The sequence below is a fragment of the Apis laboriosa genome, unplaced genomic scaffold (assembly GCF_014066325.1).
Source record: "Apis laboriosa isolate Shangri-la unplaced genomic scaffold, ASM1406632v1 scaffold93_cov139, whole genome shotgun sequence".
NCBI lineage: Eukaryota > Metazoa > Arthropoda > Insecta > Hymenoptera > Apidae > Apis > Apis laboriosa.
In genome coordinates this window covers 548,370-573,791 of record NW_025224820.1, presented here as the reverse complement: position 1 = coordinate 573,791, position 25,422 = coordinate 548,370, and the positions used below count along the sequence as shown (strand labels likewise).

Here is a 25,422-nt window from a genome sequence, read left to right as displayed (position 1 = left end):
GCATATACAATCATATATATATATATATATATATATATATATATATATATATTATAATTAATTATGTTAAATCTTGGATTATATAATTTTTACTAATTTAGAAATTTTACTGCAATATGATACATATATCAATATAATAATCAATATAATAAGAAATATAATAAATTATTAAAACATTAATATTAAAAAAAAAAATATTAATTTTAAAATAAAATAAAATGTTTTCATAATTTCATAATTTTCTTCTCAAAGATAATAATGTTTTCTTTATGAAAGAAGTTCTATCAATAAATAATCAATATATTTTAAATTTTATTTTTAAAATATAAAATATCAATTTTGAGATAAGTAATATATATTATAATATAATATAGTATAATAATTTCATTATTTTTTACTTTTTTCTTTTTAAAAAAATTTTTTTTTCTTTTAAAAAAAATGATCTTTTTCCATTTTCATTTTTAATTTAAATTTTATAAACAGCTTGATATTTAATTTATAATTATCACTAAAATGCGATATTTTAGGAAGCGTTTCATTGCATATTTAAAAAAGTGACATATAATAATGCAAAATAAATTGAACTTTTTCGGCATAAGAGATTATCGTAATATTATTCATCTAAAAATTTTTTAAGCAAACAATGTGCAACGAGATATGAGATTTCTTGGAAGCTATAAACAAAATAATTTCATAAAATATTATTTATATATTTTATTGCAAAGACGAAGTGCTTTATCGCAAAGGCGAGATTTGATTTTCAATATTTGATAATACACATATGCACATGTAAAAAAAAATATATAAAAAACAAAGGGAAAAAAATACAAAAAACTGATATCAATACAAGAATATATTAATTAATTTTTACTATTTTCTCTCACGATAGAAATGAAAAAAATTTTGAAAAGTTTGCATTTCTTATTTCTAATCGATATGTAAATCAGCTATTAAAATAAAAAACTATTATATTGTTTGTGGAACAAGATAAATCGCTTACATTATAATATACATTATTATAATATAATTTAATGTTTATTATAATTATAACTATCATAAATATTATTTTAATTTTAAAATATTATTTTAAATTTTTTATTCATTTTAATAGTTCTATTTTTAGATAATCGATTTTTATGATTATTAATTATACATTCATTATTTTTATGATATATCAAGTCCACATTAGAGAATGCTTTAAAAGAATATTATATGATGGAAAACTAAAAAAATAATTTTTAATAAATATAAAATCAAACTGAATATATGTAAAAAAATTTAAAAGAAATAATAAAATATATTTATTACACATAAAATTATATAATTTTGCTTTTTTTATAGTATTAAAAAGACAATTTCAGATTTTTATATTTTACAACGTAATTCAATTTTAATATCTTTTATCCAACTTCTTATTCAACTTTTAACATTCTGATCTAAATTACTCGAAAAAAGAACATTAAGATACATCAAAGAAAGAAGTTATAATTGTAGCAAAATGAAGATCTAATGAAAGAGAGAAAAAACTTATGATAAAAAGAAAAAAAATTCTATTACTATTGCCTTGCCCTTATAAAGTTCGCTGTTCATAAAATTGAACAAAAAAAAAAAAAAATTTCTATTTTTCTTTGATATTTATAATTTTTATTTAGATAAATATTCGATAAAAATATCAATAAAATCAACAAAACAAAATGTTTTTTGTTACAACTTCACAAATGAAGAACATAGTTTTATATTATATATAAATATCTTTAAAAAATCTTCACTTTTCAAATTCCTTCACAAAAATCTTAATGCAACAATTTCTATTAAATTTTCTTTAAACCAGAAAATTAAAAATTAAATGAAATTTAGCAAATATTAACTATTTCGTATTTTTCCAATGTAAAATGACTCGAATCTCATGAAGATTTAAAGCGTAAGTAAAGTATTCACATACATACATATACATATATACATAGTTCGTTTGTTGGAAGATTTTTCTGCCAGCTGCGCGATAAACAAGATCTTATCGAAAGACAGCGAAGGAAAATAGCACGTTGGTTTACCGATCGTGTGTAAAAAACGATAATGACAAGAATCGTGCGAGATAAAGATAATTATTGACAACGATCGCGGCCGATGGCGGTGGCCGCTCCTCTTTCCATCTTAGTAGAGTGAAAGTTTCCCTCGGAAAACCTGTCAACGGGATCCTTGATCCTTGATCCTTGAAAGGTTTCAGGAGGTGTGCGAAAGCAAACGGAGAAGTCGCGCTCGTACGTACTTATATATTACTTTGGAATTAATTTTTTTTTATTTAATCAAAAAATTTATTATTCGCATAAAAAATAATTGCAGAGAAGCTTTTTTCGAAGATACATTTTAATTATATAATATAATTTTTAAGTTGTATTATTCATAATTACATTAATAATTCTAATTATAATTCTAATAATAATCTAATTATAATAAATTATTGATATTATTTATCTTTAATCGTTTCATTTATTTTTGTCTTTTTTATTATTTTTATTTTTTTTTATATTCCAAAATATTTTATAGTTTATAACAAAGAATAAATATATTATCTATTAATAAATATTCATTATCATTTATATAATTTATATATTATAATCATTTATATATCATTATTATATATATCATCATTGCAATATTAAATTTAAAAAACAAAAAAAATAAATATATATTATATTAGCATTAGTATGTTCATATTCCTTTGATCCATATGTATTTTTAATTCATAAGTCCCGTAAATCATAAATGCTTATAATTAGAAATCATAATTCTTTATATAAGGATATATTTAATTTTATTTATTTATGACTATTTCATTTATATATAAAAAATAGTTCACAATAAAACATTATCATATGCACAGAAATATAATATAAAAGAATATTTTTTTCTATTATCTCAATAATAATACATATCAAATTCTTGAACGTATAAAAGATAGCATGTTTTTGTTTCGAATTCTGAACATGTTAAATATTTCTAAAATCAATAATATAATTACAAACTAATATTTGCAATTTTATTTTGAAAAACAGTAGAACATAATACAAAAATTGCGGTTTTTTATAATATGATATAATAATAATTTCTATATAACGTTGCTTATCCTCGCATAGCATGAATATTCTATTTCATTGTTTTTATTTTCCAGCATATTTTTTTGATTCGAATTATCTGCATTTGATTTCTAGATTTCACTTAAGACAATTTCGATTTTTGACAACACGGACTGAATTAAATATGTTATAAAAGCGAAGATATTAAATTCATATATAATATATATTCATATATAATATATTCATATATAATAAAACGTGATAGATGCATATATTTTTTTTTAACAAATTAAATAAATTTTACAAAACTCAAATTAAAATATCTACTAATAAATTTTTATTATAAGTAGTTTAATATTTTTATATATGATGAATATATCAATTATTATATTAAAAAATATATAATTAATTTTCATATAACGTTTATTTAAAAACGTTGATTTAAGTACATCATATTATATATTAAAACAATGTATTTTCGATTATCTTTTTAATATTTTTTAATATCAACAATAATTTAGAAATTTATAAAAGTTTCAAGTTTCTTATTAGAGAGAATTAAATATATAATTATTATCATCTGTGTATGCGTGCATACGTGCATGTGTGTTTATTTAATTTATCTTGTGAAGAAATAAGATAACTATAATTTTTATTTGTAAAGAAAAATTATATTTTCAATTTATTTTATAAAAATTAAATTGAAAATATAATTTAATATATTTTTTATAAATTTTTATAATTTTTATAATTTTTATAAATTTATATTAATTAAATTCATAAATTATATCATATATATACATATGTATATATATATATATATATATATAAATACGTAATTATAATGAGAATTTATAAAAGAAAAACAATAGAAAAATTCACTATTATGAATTTTTATAACATTGCTTCTTATTATAATTGTATCTTAATTTATTTCTTTTGATATTATATAAATTTGATATGTTGAAAATATATGATATAAAAATGTAACAAATCATTGTAACGCAATCTGTTGAAGATAATATTGTGTTAACTATATGAAATGTGATATATTTTGAGAATAGCCATATGTATATTTTAATAACAAATATAATAATTTATTTTTTACGCAAGGAAAAATGTTATTTTTCAAAGGTGTTCATTTTTCACATTTAGAGAAATTATTTTAATTTTATGATAGAAATCAAAATTTGCTAAAATTTGTAAAAATAAAGTAGAATTCTATGAAATAGAAGTCTAGAATGTTTGTATATTTATATTATTACGATCTTATTTTTTTTTTAATTCAATTTTATTTATAATTTAAAAGGAAATAAAGAATTCTATTGAAGATATTTTTTTGCATCAAATAATAAAAATTTATATATTTATTATCATTATATCATTTATAGCTTTGTTTTAAATCTAAATATTTTTCGTTCAATTTTTATTTGAAGTGTCAATAATATCTAAAAAGACAAAGATAAGATAACTTGTCAAAGTAGATATAATGTTACAGAGATTAAAATTGGGAAGGGTGAGGAGGAAGAAGAGAGGAGAAAGAATGTTAAGGTTAATGTTAATTTACATAATGTTGTTTAAAAGAACATTGAATTAAATCCAAAATATATGATATCTTGAAAATCACTAGGAATTTAATATTTAAAAATTAATTATTTATTAAATACTAGCTGAAAATAAAACTTAAGCGATCAAATGGCAATCTAAAGCAATGTTCGAAAAGATTTGAACATTTTGTCGTAGATACGAAGAGATTTAACGCGTGTCGAGCACATCCCCGATGATACTTGCACAGGGTGCGCCCCAAGGGACTACAGGGGTTTCCAAGAGTGGTTGCTAGGCAACTGGTGCCTGCACCCTCGAAGGACAACGTGTTTCTCCTATCTACAGGTCAAAATAGAGAATTCGTCGCACACGTGACGAATTCTTAAAGACGATGTTCAGACTTCGAGGATAGTCCAAGCAAAGAAGAAATGCAATACTCAAATAATGCGGGAATATCGATTAAAAATAAATTATTCGAAAATTATTCGTGCAGAGGAAAATAATATTATATTGGTAATTATTATAAGATTTTTTTTAAAACGGTACTATAATAAATAAACTTTATTGGGATACAAATTTTTATTATTAATATCAAAATAATGATCAAATAAATTATAATGAAATGTGAAAATTAAAAATCAATATTATTAATTTGTATAAAAAATATAATATATATAATTAATCATCATAATTAATATTTTTTATCTGTATAATAATTCTAAATTCTTTTTACTTATTATATTCTTATATACTTATACTTGTTGGAATAAATAAAGACTGAAAATTTTCATTGAAAATTATAAATGCAATTGATTGTATAAAAATTATTGTAAGGATCTTTCAAAAATGAATTTATTAATTTTGTTAAAAGTTGCGATTCGCAAGTCAAAAATACAATTTATTTATTTCTTTTTTAATTTCTTTTATTGAAATCATTATATTAAATAATAATTTTATTATATACCAATATTCCCTAACTGATTTCTTATAAAACATCAATACATAATATATACAAAATATTTTATCTAATTATATTTTTTATATTTTATCTAAATACAATGAAATATTTTTTAAGCAAAAAATATTATGACAAAATGTTTTTAAAATTTTCATACAAGAAATTATATTATGCAACATTATTAATAATTTTTATTAATAATTCTTAATTATTAATAACTCTCTCAACTTTAATTGTTTAAATGGAACTATGTAAATTTTATTACATCAATCGATACAACTCGTACAAAAAATATTAAATTATTTATGTTGAATTAAACTTATTAAAATTAACTTTTATATGACTTTAATGCATATTATAAAAAATAATGTATTACAAATGTATATCAAATATATATCAAACAATATTTATAAGAATATTTTTATAACACTCTTTCCTTAAAAAATATTTCATTACATTTAAATGAAATATCTTTATATCTTGATCGGTATATTTAGAAAAATTCCTTTAAAATTTTACTAAAACATATAAATATTTAATATTCAACAGTATTTTGAAATAGAAAATATGATTCATAGACAAGTTGATGCAACAATCATTATAAATTACAAAGTATTTTCTTATTGATATTAAATTTAAATGCAAATTTTTGTTTATCCTGTAAACATTTTTATATTTAATGCTATATATTTTTAATATTTTTAAAGTAAAATAAGTATTATTTCTTTCTAAATAAATATTTAAACGATAATAAGTTTTAGATTTAAAATTTAAGTATCATATCATTTCAAATAGATAAATACTTTTATTTTAATAATTATAATATTTATACTGTTATGTAATTGTAAACTATAAATATAATTTTAAATTTTGAATTAAATTTTAATTCAAAGAAGTTAAAAAATTATAAAATTATATGCTCGAATTATTATTAAATATGTAAAAAATATTAATATATTCGTGAACATTTTTAGAAGATGGATTCTATAGATAAATATATATATATATAAGATAAAAATACCGTCTAAGTCATTATATCCATTATAAATAATTTAAGCTCACAAATAAAAATCAAAATAGAATGCAAAAACAAAGATAATAACACTTCCTCTAATGTAAACTTCAATTGTTTATAAATAATTTAATATAATAATAAAAATTGTTTATAATAATTTAATATAATAATTTAAATAAATCTCAACTGACATTTTTACATATCAATTTTTATGTTTATTAAAATTATTAAAATCGATTCTTCAAAGCTACATGATATCAATATGATATATTATAATATAACATATTATATAATTATATATCTACATATCAAAATATATTATAAATTTGCCATTGGATCAAATTCAACATGTACTTGCAAATTTAAGTCAATTTCAATAATCAAGTTTCATCTTATAGATTTCGATTACTATTCAAAAGCAAAAAAGAATTTTAATATGTACTCACAATGTAATCATATATATAATGATTTAAAATCGAGCAAAAATTTTATAGAATCATGTAAATATAAAATATAATAAAAATAATTAATAAAATATAAAACTGATTCTATAAAAATCTATTAGAATCTATAATTATTAAAAATTAATAATTCTATAAAACTTAATTTTTTCAATTTTTCAAAGAAAGAAAATTCAAAAGCAAGTATCGTTTTTGAATACATAATGATGATAAAACAAATCAGTTAAACTGCAAACCACAAGTGATGGTGAAAAATGCGTGCGCCGATCAAAAGCCTCATAAATACGGGTCATTGTTAGCCATCGAAAAATGTTCAAGGGCTGATCAAAAACAGGCTATTTGGGATTTTACACGTTCGTTGCGTGCGCATGCGAAGGAAGCTTAACAGAATTGAATGGGCACGTGATGACGATCGCACGAGGAGAGAATGAACGATGTCTCGGGCCAGATCATCATTTTCCTATTCACGAAGTTATAGGTAGCACCGAAACGTATCGTTTAAAAATTCGATGTATACTTTCATGATTCGAAAATTTTCGATAACGAAATTGAAAGGTTCAAAATAAAATCTTGTTCATTTTTTTTTTAAATGAATGCAAATATTTGATATTTTTCAATATCATTAATTTTTTTCAATGAATTTAAATTTTTTTCAATATATTAATTGAACATATTTATTGTATACATATTATTATAGATTATTATTGTGTAATTGTATCGAGAAGAACTCCTATCTCATGAAATCATAAAATTGTAGTAAACTTTATGATTAAAATTGTTAGGAATTATTTTTACTATAAATCCTTCAATTGTATAAAATAAACTTGGATATTATTTGAATAAAATATTATTTAAAAAATGTAAAATTAATTCAAATAATATATCATATTATTTGGATTATAAATAATAATGTAAATTTAACTTTTTGTCTTAAAATGACATTTTATCTCATAATAACATTTAAATATTATGAATTGTTTGTCTAATGTATAATAAATGGAGAATATCATTTTGAAATTTATTCATTGTAAATTTTATTGTATATAAAGTATTAATAATTTTAAATATTAATTATTATATTAATATTTTTTAACTATTTTATTTTTAATTGATTTGTATATAAAATATTGAATAAAATTGATTGTATTTTTTCAATATCTTTCAATTAAATATTTAATAATTGTAATAAAATAAGATATATTTATATTGTATTAATATTATTTTCTTTCTAAATTAGTAAGAAATAAAGAAAGTATTAATTTTAGAAGTATTAATTTTTATATATTTTTCATGTATAGTGTATTTTTTAATTAAATTAATACAATTTTTAATATAAAATAATTTTCTATTTTATTTAAAAAGGAAATATATTTTTTATAATATAAAGAATTTTTGAAAATTTGATCGTTAATAAAATATTGTTTAATAAGTAATTCCAAACTCTGCATATTTTCTGCAGACATGCACAAAATTTATTTATTATTCCATAAAAAGATCAAATATTCATATTTTTTTTTATAAAATGATATTTCAAGAATTTTGAGATTTTATAAAATTTCAAATTTTCTAAAAAATCAAAGTTCAATACACAATAATTTTAAAAAAAAGAGAGAAAAACCAGCAAAAAAAGAAGCAAATACTTTAACATAAATAAAAATATAAGTAAAAATACAAATTTATTAATATAAATAAATAATTCTAATAAAATATCAAATTAAAACCTAATAAAATTGCATTAAGAGAAACTTGAATTACATATCAAAATCATATCATATCATACATTTTAAAAATCATTTTTTTTAAATAAAATATAAGTTTAATTAAATCATAATTTTGATTAATTCTGAAAATTTTATTCAACAAAATAAAAATAATAAGTATTATTGAAATTTGTATGAAAATCGTATTATATTATATTATAAAAGAAATTACTACAAATTCAGATCACAATATCATGAAAATTACATATGTACTATATTAAATTTCTATATATATATACATGTAATCTGCGTTAATTAAAATTATTTTCTATATCAAAAGTAAAAGAAAAAATTAATACAATTTTTATACTTTATGTTTTGAAATATTAATAATATAAAAAATCAAATCAATAATTCATAATCAAAAATAAAAAAATATATTTAAAATATATATAAATCATAATCAATTCAATATATTTTATAATTCAATTCAATATAATTTATAATATATCGTCCATATATTAATTAATAATTTTATAATTCCTTATTATATTTTTTTATTATATAGCATTTTTCATACTCTCGTGGTAATATAAAAAATGTATTAAATATTTTTTCAATATATTTCGCAAAAAACAAATGCATTACATAGTTATTAGAAAAATAGTTGATTATATCTACATATTCGGAAACAAAAAAGTTTGGAAACAAACTCTTGTCATTTATATTCATAGGATTCCTTCTTTCTGCGGTAAAGTGCCAATTAAATAGTTGTAACATCACCGATATCGTATAACTATGTTACAATTAAACAATATTGAAGAAAAAAATGCAAATATTATAGTGAACATTACGTACTGTGAGTTACTGTCATTAATATTTCTCGCATTTTATGAACAAATAAAGCGAAATCTTTAAACCAAAAAAATTCAACTTTTGATGGGATGAGAGATTTCAAATATAATAAAAATATAAAATATATATAAATTATTTATATTTTTATCCGTAACTGATAGAGATTTATAGAAAGTATGAAATTACAAAATAATTATATGTTTTTCATATAGAAAATGAATATATAATATTTATGTAAAGAAAATGAGAGTTTGATTTAATTAATTCAATTGAAAATGTTAATTAATGATAATGCAAAAGTAAATGGTTTTAATTAAATGAATATAATATAATATAATCATAAATATACTATCATAATCGGGAAATCATAAATTATCGAATAATTTTATTTTATCGAATTTTACTATACCATTTTATCGAATAAAATAAATAATAAATTATTATAATTCAATAATATATATAATTTTTCAAATTAAAAATAAATTAAATTTGTAAATAAAATAATTTGATATAATATAATTTTGAAATCCTTTCATTTTCAACTCTTTTACAAAATTAAATTTTTAATTCTATCAAAATAATCAATTCATATATAATTATTAAATTATAATTACTCATATTATTAAACTAAATATTCAATTTTTTTAATTTTTATAAAAAAATAACTTAATCACTTTGTAATTAAATTATCTAAAAAATTGATAATTTTAATTAAAAATTACAAACTATAAAATATTACAATTTTATTATAAAATAAACTATAAAATATTACAACTTAAATTTAAAAAAAAAATGAATATTTTAAATACTTTACCAAAGAAGATTTTAAATAAATTCTCAAATTTTAATGAAGTACGAGTACATATTAAGATAGATCTTTCTTTAAGTTATAAACTAAATATCGAGTCTATATTAAGATCACTACTGTCAAAAATACGCCGCCGAGAATACTTTGAGCGTTTGTCCACAAAAAAGCCATACATCAATTTAATAATACGTTTCGAAATTATTCTTCCGTTGAAAACTTCGACCGCGTCTAATTTTGAGTCGAAATTTCAATTTCTACTTTCAATTTTTTTTGGTATGTGAATTCAAATTTATAAATTGTAACTGAAATTTGTCAAAGTTCATTTATATTATAAATTATTTATTTATATTATATATTTAATTGAATAAATCATAATGTATTCATTGCTGGATATAAACTTCAAAAATAAAATAGTTTATTAAATAAATACAATTCTTATCTAGTGAATATTGAATTATGCAATTAAATGAAACATTAAGCAATGTTTATTCTATAATAATATTTATATATATATATAATATATAATATAATATATATATATATATTATTATAGTAAATTTTTTCTATTTGAATTTATGATTTTAAAACTAATTGTATATATCGCAATCGTTATCATGTATATCAAAATCGTTAAGATGAAAAATTAAAAATTTAATTTACTTGAAGTATTATTTTAAATATATAGGTAATAATTTTTTATTGTTGGATTAATTTAAAACCAAATCAAAAAACCACATTTTACAAATTATTTAAAAATGTTAATAAATATTAAATATTTTTTATATAATTTTTTAAATAATTTTTAATAAAATTAAAATCATCATCACATATTGATTAGGTTGGAGAATACTATTCTATAAGATATATTTTTTAATATATAATATTATAATATTTTTTCTATGTTTTTATGTAATAGATTTGAAAATATCAAATTAATCTTCTTATCTAATACTTAATTGTATCTTCATAGACATAAATAATGTCTTACCCCTTTCTTTCACCAGTGAATGTGAGTCACCCTAGTGGCATAGATTATAATCCAAGTATAACAAACAAATTATATTTTTGGTTGAACTTAATTTTAATTTTATTTCGTATAATAAAAAATTAAAAATAATAAAAATTGTCATTTTCAGTACTTAAATGGTACTTACTTAAATCAACAATTCTTCCTCTTATTAATTAAAATATCATATATATCAGATTTAATCATATATATGTGGATAATATAATAATTCATTATGAAAAAATAAAAAATAAAGAAAATAAAATAACATTTTTTTATCACTATCTTCATTTTTGAAAAAATTTGAATATTTTTTTACAAGTGAATTATAAGATTATTATATCATTTACATACACGTGAAAATAAACAAAAAATATACAATAAAATTTTATTAAATCTTTTTTTTTGATAAAATTGAGATTGAATATATACAGTCATATAATCGACAAATTTTAAAATTTACTTTTTTGAAAATTAATTTTTAAATAAAATAAAATTAATTTTATTTTTTGCCTATGTTTTCATATGTAGAGTGTGTTTAAATATCAATAATTTATTTATATTTATCAATCGGGAATTATCCAATATATATTTTCACTTCTAATCGAAAAATGTTTAAATTTAATTTTTTCAAAAACGAAGCTTCGAATAAAAAAAATAAAAAAAAAATTTATTTTATCTTATTATAAAGAATTATATATAGATAACATCTTATGTCCGTTTACATGGACTCTTATCATAGGAGATATCATATATTAAAATTAATTAAAACCTATATATATTTTATGTAAAAATCTAGAATTCTAATAACAGCACAATATATCTATATTATATATATAATATTTAAATCATATTATATACATAATATATCATACATAATATATGTTCAATATACGTATATACGTATATACATATATTATACGATATGTACATATAATATATGTTCAACATTTTAATTTATTTATTTTTAACAGAAATACTACACAAAAAATTACGAAAAATTTTAATTTCGGATGCTTTAAAATATCTATTAAATAGAATATTTTAAATAAGAAAAGATTTTTAGATTTTACTTTATACTTACTTAATCAGAATTTTATTTTATTATTTATAATTAATATAATATATTATATAATATTTATATATATTTATATAAATATTATATAATATATTATATAATATTTTATAATTCCTTAAATTAATATCTCTGTCTTTAACACGTTGACTGCCGCGTCAACCATATTCGGGTGACAGCTAAAGTCCTCATCGGGCCACGTCACCCATTTTCGGGTGACGCTTATTTGACTACTTATGAACGATCTTCGTAGATATTTGGAAAGATATACTAGAGGGTGTAATAAAATTATTAAATTGTTATAAAAATAATAAAAAAATAATTTATTAAAAAAATTATTTTAAATGTAAAATTTTAAAACATTCTATACAAAGCTGAGGTTGATTCGGATAATTTGGACAAAAAATCTTTTTTAAATTCTTTCGTGCATTTGATCGATCCGTTTATCATTTTTTATCTGAATAACATAATTTGCATGCAGTCTAATACTTATACCAGAATTATTTTTCCGAATGGCGATATTATATTGACTTTGTTGAAGATTTTATTGTATTTTCAGATAATCCTAATAATTTTGCAGCTAATAATTCTCTAAATCTTCTAATTTTGGGATATCACGAATTTTATTGTGATACGACAATTAGATAGTTTATCGTGTTCTGACCATCAGACACGATTACCTATTGTGACATTGTGAGAGATCCTGGTCTCTAATGGACAAGAGAGATCTTTAATGGACAAGCCACACGAATAATTTATATACAATCTACAACTAAGAAATATATTTGTTACGATTAATTGAAGGATTGAATTCGACAGTCATATTATCCAAATTATAATCCAAATTGTCCAAATTAAAATATCCAAAATATATTAAATCAGTACTATTATTCAATACTACTATCAATACAATTACTATTATCAATACTTCTATTGCGGACGTGAACAATAATGGTGGAAACAAATGATGCGAGACATCATTCTTGCGATCATCACGACTCGTATTACTAAAATATCGGTAGAAGCATACTTGACACGCGCGTAGCCTGAAGAAGATTTCGATAGAAATATGTGCGGCAGTCAATGTGTTAAAAAAGTATTCACACAAAAAAAAAAAAATTTATTCATAAAAAAAACAAAAAATTCTATGACCGATTCTTTTCATTCCGGACTACATATGTAATTCCTATTAAAACGTTTTGTGACAAGCGTGTAAAATATATTCTCAGACAGAATTTATCCATCCTCACTTCCTTCTCTTTTGCAAAGAAAGACGTGAGAAGAAAAAACACAGATAATTTTGGCGACAGAAAAAATAACATCTTCCCATTTCAGCCGGTCATCTTAGCGTATTCAGCAACACGCGCTAATTATATTGCTCATTATGCACATCGAATCCGTTTAGCATATGTTTCTCGCCATTTTTAGTCCTCCTCAACATAGTGTTTCAAGTGCACCGTCTCGAATAGCAACTATGCAGATGCACGGAATCCTTTCTGTCTGTCTTTCTCTCTTTTCTTCTCCCTAAATCCTAATTCCTAAATCCTACTGTTTATGCAAGTGTCTTGCATCCTCTCATTTCTAAAACGCTACTGATTTTTTAAAAATGAACCGAATATTTGTACAATATAATTTATTTTTTTTTATCTTTATAATATTTATATTTCTAATTATAACAACAATAGATTCTTTATTTTCATATTAATTGTTCGGATAAGGAAATTTATTTAATAATAAATATTAGAGAAAATATATTTTTTTATATTAAATTAAAATATAAGTACGTGTGAAGCATTTATCGCTTTAAGATCTTCAAATAATAAAATATTCAGTAGATTATTAGAATAGTCAAATATGGGAAATGTATTTGATATATTGGGCGTTCATAATGTTAATTTGTTTTATTCTAGATAATATTATATAATATAATGTAGCATAGTATAATGAATGAATATAGCAAGCAGTTTTTATCGTTAAAATCAAAATTCTATTATAAATATAAAAAATTATAATTTATAATAATATTTATATTTATATTTATGTTTATTGCTTTGTATTAAATTTTTCTTTAAATTAAAATATTATATAATAATTTTATTTATTATAATATGAGTTATTAATACTGATCTTAAATATATAATTTTACATAATATTATTATATTTCAAAATATATAGCAAATATAAAACCAAAATATACTAATAAATTAAGCTACAACAAAAAATTCTAAATTCGTTATATTTCGTTATATTATATTTCGTTTTATTTATATCTAATTAATTTTTTAAATAAAATAATTATTATAGTTTTTATTTTGAATTTGAATGTTTATGAATAAGGAAAATTGAACTTGAAAATTGAAAATATCATTCGAGATAATGAAACAAATCAATTTTTATTTTAACAAATGGAATGATTCAAAAAGATGAAAAACATCTCTAGACAATTAATTTTCACATTATTTATATAAAATATGATAAAAATTAAAAAAATCAAAATATCCAAATTGAATTCAAATTTCTGTGATTTTTCTCAACTCTAATTAATAGGTATTAAAATTAAAATATAAAAATATAAAATATAAAAAATTTTGTAATTTAACAATTTGTTGTAATTATTATTTTTAGAATTCTTTAAAGAGATTCAGAATAATATTAACTTTTTATTATATTTTTATATATTTGTATATTTTATTTCATTTTTACTTTAAAAAATTGCACGTTTTACGAAAGATAATTTTTCATGTAATTTTTTATGTTTGTTGAACAATGTAAATATAATATTTATCTATATCCATATCGTTTTTAATTCTTGCTTTTTTATAAACTATCAACATGAAAATTTCAATTTCAAGTCATATAGATTCTAACATAATTAAATATAGCGAAATTGAAAAATTTTGAATATAAATTATACATGATAAAATCTTTATGCAATATTTACTAAAAGAACAACTTTACGATTACAAGGAATGTCTTTATTTTCAAACTGCAATAACTTGTAGATAATTGACACAGTGTAAGAAATGAAAACTTTGAAAATATCATTGTAAATTGTAAATATTATTGAAACTTCATAAAATAATATGAATTTTTATTAATTTATAAAATAATAAAAATTTAAAAAAATATATTTCAACTTTATATAATTTTTTTATATTTATTGAATTGTAATATTAGAATCTATCTAAATGAAAATAATAAAAATATTAACTAAAATATGTTTATAAATGCTCTAATATGTCAATAAATGTTTATAAATCAAAGTTATAAAGTTAATTAGGAAAACATATAATAATGAAATGTATTAAACACACAGCTTAAACATGTATAAATTTTATGTATTATATTATATAATATTATGTAATATTCCTTAATTTGAATTACTTGAATTCTCATTTCAAAATGATTTTTAGATCTAACTTAATTTAATCTAATTTAAATTTTTATTTTATATTTGGCAATCAAATTTATAAATAAATTTAAATAAAATAATTTATTAATATTTTTAAAGAAATATCTTAAATTGAATTGATTTCTATTTTTTGCAAATATGTAGTAATTATAATAAATTAATAAATTAATTATAATAAAAATTTTTTAATTCAAATATATATCGAAATTGAATCCATATAGATATTCGATACATTATAATATAGAATCCAAACAAAAAAATTTTTGAACAATTTTCATAATTATAATAACAGTAATAATATATAATTAATTAAAATATTATCATAATTATTATTTCATATATTATTTCAAAAAAATAATATAAAAAATTTAATATTATTTCGAAAATCTATACTGAAAGAGTAATATCAGAATAATAATACACATCTGATACCTAAATAAGTGCTACGTATATTATCATTTCTTTTTTTATCAATATTTTTTATTATTTTTATTATTTTTAATTGTTTATTACATTTTATTATTGTTAATTATTTATTACTTTTTAAATTATAAAAATCTTATATTTTTATAATTGATTTTTGTTTCAAATTGTTTATCAATTATATTATTATATAATTATTATATGCGTATTTTTTCTTTTTCTATCATTTATATAAAAAATTAACAAATATTAGTTTCATACTAATATATTTATATTTTATATATGACATATATGTGTATCATATATTATTATTATATATTATATATGTTTATCATAAAAGACAGCATATTATCATAAATAAGTTGTTTGTTTTATCTAAAAATAATGAAATATATCTTAAAGAAAAAATATTATGAAGAAAATAAAAGAATATTAAAAATATCTTTTAAATTAATGATTTTTTAATATAAATATCTATCTAATATTTTTTTCGTAATACAATAAAATACGATAAATACTTAAAATTATATGATTCTATATAAAAAAATTAAAATTAATTTTCATATTCTGTATATCAATCTACAGAAAAATTATTAATATTGCATAATACATCTCTTTATATTAAATAATTTTTTATATTTTTAAATTTAAATTTATATTTTTAAATTTTTCTTAAAAGAATATCATTTTTTTAAAAAGAATTTTTTATTATATATTTAGATAAAACAAATATTCTAAATATGTCGGAAATATATTTTTTAATTTTCAATTATATACTATATATATTAAGATTTTTACTATTGTTCGAATTTATAGATATTCGAACTCACATTCAAATATTCAGGAAATATATTCTCGAATTCGGATTATAATAAATATTTCAAATATCTGAATATCTAAATAATAAGACACATGATGATACAAATAATAATACAGATACGAATAATAAAAAACCTTAAACACATGATTTTAATATATTCATGAAATATCTTTAAAAAGATTCTAGAGATCAAAATAAATTATACAAAAATATAAATTGAAGTTTATTTTTTAATAATTAATTTAATAAATAATTGAAATTTTAAATTATTATAATTAATTAACTTAACATAACATAACATAACATAACATAACATAATATAAACTGTGATAATTGATAAAATAAAGAATATAACTGAGAAAATAATAAAATTATAACTTTAATATAATCAATGATATTGTTATGTTGAGAGAATCCATTAGATTCTGGAATCCATTCTATTTATTATCAAAGTTAAGTCTTGCATAAGGAGCATTTGCTATTTTTATATTTTGTCTAATAATAATTCTTTTCTTTTTCATTCTCATCCAAATATAAAATCGCAAATCGATATAAAAATGTCCAAAAAATTAAGATCCATTTCCCAGAACTTATTTTGCAATATTTTATAAAAATATAATAATAATTATAATAATTGAATTGTAAAAAATTATTGAATTGAAATATACAAATGTTGTTTATGATTGTATATGATATAAAAATTAAACTATATCGAACATTTAATAATTGAATGATTTTCATTTGAAAATATTGTATATTGTTGATAATGTTTCGTAAGCTATCTTAAACTCTTTAATTAATATGTATGTCTAGAAACATATGTAAAATAAAATCAATTAATAATAATAATAAGAATAATTTTAATATAGAATATAATACTAGAGATTCTGTATTATGTAATAAAATAATGCAGTATTATCTAATAAAATTTAATAAATCATCTATTTTTACAGCCATTTAATATCTTATTCAATTTAAATTTATCTCTAATTAAAAATATAAATAAAATTATTGATTAACAACAACAACAACAACAACAACAATAACAATAACAATAACAACAACAACAACAACAACAACAACAACAACAATAATAATAACAATAACAACAACAACAATAACAACAATAACGATAATAATAATAATAACGTTAATAATAATAACGATAATAATAATAATAACGATAATAATAATAATAATAACGATAATAATAATGATAATAATGATAACGATAATAATAATAATGATAATAATAATAACGATAATAATAATGATAATAATAATGATAATGATAATAATTTCAATATGCTATCATATATTAGAGATTTTATAATATTATCTAAAATCTAATAAATCATCTATTTTTATAATTATTAGTATATATTTATCCTATTTAAATTTATTCATATTCTATTTAAATTCTAATTAAAAACATGAATAAAATTGCAACTAATTGCAAACAAATAATAAAAAAATATCTAAATAAATTAAAAATATAGCAAAGATACTTGCATATGAAAAATATATTAAAAGAAACACAGAATGAAATCTGCATCAGTATCACCACCATATCAGTATAATCACGTGAAAGAAAAGATAAAGAAAAAAATAAGTGTAATAAATAACGAGATCACAGCGAACAATCACACTGTATTTTAAACTTGAAACAAATAGCAGCTACTTGGCGCATTTCGAAAAAAAAAAAAGAAAAATGCAATAAATAAAAACTCGAAACAAGTATAAATACGTTGAAGTATTACCTGAATGTTATAGTAGATTATAGAGGATTAAGAGCGCGCTGTTCGCCGGAGTGACGAGATCGTTCGTAGATTCTGAAAGAAACGACAATCGTGATGTTTTATGAAAATTTATCGAATTTGAAGTTTGCGATTAATGCAAATACTAAAATGCCTGTCATTGAGTAAATTCTGTTGACAATTATATTTTTATAGAAAAAATCTTAAATTTACATACCGTTTTAATATGTGAAACAAATATATTCATATATTTTGTTGTATTTAAAATAAAGATTTTTTAATACTTGTTGAAAAACTTTTAGAAGTTGGAAATTGAAATGTAACTTTAAATAATAAATAATTATTCGTAGTATTGGATTATTCTTAGATAAAATCTGTGAAAAAAATCAATGAATTATAAAATAAATGATTTGAATAAATTAATAAATTTTATGATAAATGAAACAAAAAATTTACTTTTTCTTGCTTGAAAATTCAATATTCTCTCAAAGTAAATATTCAACAATTTTAAGATTTCTATATTTAAAATTTTATTTTGACATTTGAAGATTTTATGTTTTATTTTCAAAGATTGATATGTATCATTAGTATATAAAGATACTTTTCTGAAATATTTTTCTGTAAAGATTTTATAAAAATCTTTTGTAAAAAATTCATTTCTTTTAATAATTGCATAATATCTTTAGTTTAGATCAAAGAATTTCATGTTTTACATTTTAATATTATATAGTAACAAAAATATTGATTATTTTTACATCTATTTAAATTTATTCCAGAAATTGAAAATAGTGATCTATGAATAAGAATAAGATAAAAATATATTGTTGAAAAATTGAAGCAGTTATTAAAAGTATTTATAATTTGAAAATTAGCTTTTCAATATATTTTCATTATTTTTAATAATCGAATAATATTAATAATAAATTCATAAAATATATTATAAAATAATTGTTTTTCTTTTTTTTTCTTTTCTTTTTTTTGAAATTCCTTTAAATATTTTCCACACTGAGGTTTCAAAAAATTAATATTTCGATTTATATATAATATTATTTATTTAAGATATTTCATACAATCAAAATATCTACAATTAATTAACGTAATTGATGAATATTGTGTCATGATATCAAATGACAAAAATCATATAAAATGAAAGATAAATAATCTTATATGCAAATTTATCAAATTTATAAATTCTACGCAAGATAACAAAAAAAATTATAAATAAACTTCATTATGATAAATGAAACAAAAAATTTACTTTTTCTTGCTTGAAAATTCAATATTCTCTCAAAGTAAATATTCAACAATTTTAAGATTTCTATATTTAAAATTTTATTTTGACATTTGATTAAAATTATAGATTTTACTGTAATAACAAAAATTTACTATGATATAATTTCATGTTATTAAGATTTTTTTCAAAATTTATAAAAATAATATTGAAAAATTTTTCTATAAATGGATTTTTCAATTTAATGATAGATAAGAGAATTTATTTAAAAAATAATTATTTTCTTATATAAAATATCTTTTTATTACTTATAATTTTTATATCTTTTTATAAAATAGATTTATAAATCTAAATAATTAGTTATTATTTGTTATATATGTTATTAAAATACAAATAAAATAATAATAAATATATGAAATATAATAAAAAATTGAGATAAGAAAAACATTGAAAATTCTTCATAATTAATAATTAATATTATATAATATAATTAATTAATAATTAAATAAATTAAATAAGTTCTTTTTTTTTTTATAAAATTCACAATTATTTCTCTCAATTATAGATATTATTAGTAATAATAATATTAATATTCTCAACAAAATATCATTTTAATCCTTCAATTTCTTTCAATTAATAAAACAATATCCAATTTTTTTAATTTTTAATAACAATCATAAATATTTTGTTTATCTATTTCTACTAAAATAAGCTTTTAATCTTTTGATTTCTTTTCATATAGATATTACCATACATGTATAATGGATATTAAATATATATACATATATGTAAATTCAATATTATATTTCTGATTATCATTATGTATGAATGATAATACTTATTACCTTATAGAAGAGGCCTAAAATTAAATCTATAATATATTTATATTATTAAACATCATATTTTTATCTTATATCTTTACTATTTGTATCAAAAGAAAATATGTAACATGCAAAGGATAATTTTTTTCGTAAAAAAAATAAGCGACTAATCTATCTCAAATAGTTTATATTAGTTGGATATCAGATTTGAACACGATATCATAACACAATGCTATATATTTTCTATATTATACCGCTATTAAGGATTAGTATAAATAAAAAATTGCATCATGTTATGCTTTATTAAAATATAATTTTAAATTAAATACATATAAATGATATATCATTGCAGATTTGTTTCTATAAATGGACAAGTATGTAATCTAGAAATTTATTATAAAAAAAATATATTATTATAAATTTATTAATTTAATATCTTTACATTAAATAATTTATAATTTTTTGAACATTTATAACATTTCATTTCAAAAAATATGAAAATTATTACACTTTGTTCCAATCTTCAATTATCAATGCAAATTACTACCAATACTAATCAATTTGCGAGAATAATAAATTCGAAAAAATCATTTACTAATCAAATACAACAAGCCTTTCACATATATTATATTATTTTTATAACTAAATATATTTAAATGTTTAAATATTATCTGCACATAAGGAAAAGATATATTAATTAAAAATAAAAGATGGAACAAAGTCATCGAAAATAATAGCGAATATTTTAAAGAATAAAAGTATCTATATTTCTATCTATATCGTATCTATATTTTTTTTTAGGTAATATTTATTTTAAAAATCTCGGATTAATTTCTAGAATATATATTTCTCTTGATGGAATATACAAGATCATATGATTCTATTATGAAAATTATAAAAATCTCGAATTGTCTTTGCTGGAATTCAGTTTGATGCTGAATGCTTACGATGCTTTCGTTCCAAAATATATATTTAATCTTAAGATACATAACGAAATCAATTCGTTATTTATTGATTTTTCGTACATATAATAATAGTTATATAATTATAATAATAATTCAGAATAATTGTCCAAATTAACTGTCCAAAAAAATAATATTTTTTTTTAAACTTTTAAACAAATTTTTGTTCTTAAATACACATCTTCATCGAAAAAATAATTATGAAAATCTTTGTTAAGAGGCAAATCAAGTTTGGAAAAATTTCACGATCGCTAAAAAAGACGAGAGAGAAAGCAATTTTTATGTTTATCTTCTGAATTTTTGCAATCCACTTTTCTCGCCGCCTCAACAGTCGCCGGTTTTTCAAAATGATTTGCATTCATTCGCATCTCACGCTGCACTATCCATTCACATTCATCTCTTTTTCTTTTTCTAACAATTCCTTTTCATCTGCCCCCTCTCAATATAAATTTGCTTCCTCCTACTTTTCTCTTTTTTCTTCTCTTTCTTACCTCTCCCTACTCCTTTCCATCTTACGTTTTCACCTTTTACTCAAAATTCTTAATATTAACGCGATATTCCTGATTCTCGCATTTGCTTATACTATTCCCGTAAACCCGAAAAAAAAAAAATTGACTTATATCGGATTAATAATTACATCATTTCCATATGCTTATCGAATACTATTTTGAAACATTAAAAATCATCAAGAGTTAAAGAACATACGCTAATAATCCAAATTCGGTGCTACGAAGATATAAGGATCTGTCTTCTCATCAAGAAATTGACACGAATTTCGAAGTTTGCAAAATTATAACTTTATGATTTGTTTGTTGTGTTGTTCGTATTTGCAAAGAGGAATTGAAATTGATAGATAGAGACAAAATGTTTATTTTTTTCTTGTTTGATAATTAGATAATCTTGATGAAAGAGAAGAAAATTGGATATAAAATTAGGAGCGAAGCGTTTAAGTAATAATAATTAGTATTATAATGTAATTGATTATTTCGAAGAAATTTTGTGAATTTCCAAATATTTTATATTATTTTAATAGTCAAGTGCTTGTGATTATTAAAATATATTATAAATAAAATTTACATTTTTATAAATAAATAAGAAATACAATCTATTTTTTATATTTTGATATTAATTTTATTATTACTTTATTTATTTTTTAATGACATTAATGGTTTTTTTGATTTTTCGTACATATAATAATAGTTACATAATTATAATAATAATTCAGAATAATTGTTCAGATTAATTGTCCAGATTAACTGTCCAAAAGAATAATATTTTTTTTTAAATTTTTAAACAAATTTTCGTTCTTAAATAAATACACATCTTCATCGAAAAATAATGACACTAGATAATTTTATTATTTATATTTTATATAAACTCTTTTTACTCAATATTCTTTTATGAGATGTCGATTATTATGATTTAGATTATGATCCAAACCATAATTAGAAAAATTGCACGTTTCATAAGAGTATAATTAAATAATATTAAAATTCAATATTAGAGTATAAATTAGAATAATTTTACTGTTTATAATTTATATATATTATTTATAATATATGTTTCATACATTATTTAAAATTAATTTCTACAATATTTTTTATTTATTATTTTTAGATATCTATAAATATTTCATAGAAAATTAATTTTTTTTCTAAATAAAATCACTAAACGCGAATTTGTATAAGTCAATTGAAAACAATATTGAAATTAATCTTATATTCGATAACAAAATTAATATTAAATCCACAAAAATTATTTTGATATAAATGTTTTAATCAATAATGAATATAACACAATCATTATTTTTTATTTATATTATTAATTACCAATGACCGAATAAAATGATAAATCAATATAAAAGTGTTCGATAATCTAAATTGATATAAATGTAATAAGTTGATATAAATGTAATTTCCTATTGTTTCTAACTTTGTTCGCAACTTCATTTTGCTTATAAAAAAAATTTATAATTTAGATTACATTTTTTTAAACGAAAATATAAATGAAAAATATCTAAATTTTTAATTAATTTGCTACTGACTCTATTTATTGAATATCCAGTAAGTATTTTTATTGAAACACAAAAATTATTTACTTAAAAAAAATTAAGTATAAAAATTTACATAAAAAAAAAAAAATATTTATTCATATATATTCATATATTCATATTCATATATATATTTATTACATAAAAAAAAAATTATTATAGTTTTAATATAATATTCATATTTTTATTTTTTTCTATTTAATAATATTATTTCACTATAAAATAAAATAAATAAAATAAACTTTTGAAGTATCATATTATACTTTGATATGATAAAATCTAAATAAAAACACATGAAAACAACATCGATAAGATGTTAATTGTATTTTACAATTTTTGTATAATGAAATATTATTTATATTTATTAATTGCTCAAAATAAAAAGATATTTTATAAAATTTAACAAATAATACTTATATTTTACTTCAAAACAATTCTTTTGAAATTTGCAACTTTTTATTATTTTGTGAGTATTAATTATAAATATATCATATATATCTATATGTAACGCAGTGAAATATTACTTCTTACTATTAATTACATTTTTAAAACGACCTCTTTTTACAACATTTTTAGAATAGATGCACGATAAACAAATCATACGTTCTTTCAATATGTGCATTTTATTTATTCGTTTTAATATAATATTCATATATCATGAAAATTATATCATGTATATTATGTAAGTAGAAAACGTATTATTATTACACATAGAATGCGTAATATTATTACGTATAGAATTTTAATTATATATCAAATTTTGAATATAATAATTTAAAAAGATACAATCATTATTGGATTCAAAATCGAACAATTTTCAAAAATGAAATAAATAATTATAAAAATGTTCTAAATAAAATATTTGTTATAAATCAAATATTAAGAAAAATATTTATATTTTTTTTTTGAAAAATTATTAGATATTTTACATAATTAAATTTTAATATATAATTCGAATTTCGAGGAAAAAGAAAAATTTTTCAATTATAGTATTATGATTTATCTTATTAAAATTTTGAATAAAAAAGATATAAGAAAAATTTATATATTATAGTCGATATATATATTCTATTATTAATATTGATTAATATTTTTTTAATCGTAAAAAAGAAAAATTAATAAATATTAAATTGTTGTTTTTTACTTTCAGATAGATAAATACTCAAAAGAAAGGATATATATCAAAATAATTATTAATAACTGATATGACATATAAATAAAAATTAATAGATATATATATAAAGATATCAATGATAATAGGTTCATTTCAAATTTTGACAAGTTAAACTATTCTGAATTCAAGTTATTGAAGTACAATAATGCAACTCAATATATGATAAATAATTCAAATTAAAGTTAACATTAACTTGTAAAACTTTCATAATGGAGTAAAAGAGAATGAATAAAATTTTAATTTTATTATTTTTAAATTATTTATTAAATTTTAAT

General features: G+C 18.4%; 1 protein-coding gene across 6 annotated transcripts in view; it reads right to left on the bottom strand.

Moving 5' to 3' along the window:
- The window catches only part of LOC122719684, a 312,904-nt gene that overhangs the window by 168,754 nt on the left and 118,728 nt on the right, over positions 1–25,422 (bottom strand). For 5 of the 6 annotated variants that reach the window (XM_043945705.1, XM_043945707.1, XM_043945709.1 and 2 more), the window contains exon 2: positions 18,913–18,984. The exons of the other annotated variant lie outside the window; for it this stretch is intronic. The gene's annotated coding sequence lies outside the window, so the exon portion shown is untranslated. The remainder of the gene's footprint in view (positions 1–18,912; positions 18,985–25,422) is intronic. 6 annotated transcript variants of the gene reach the window in all.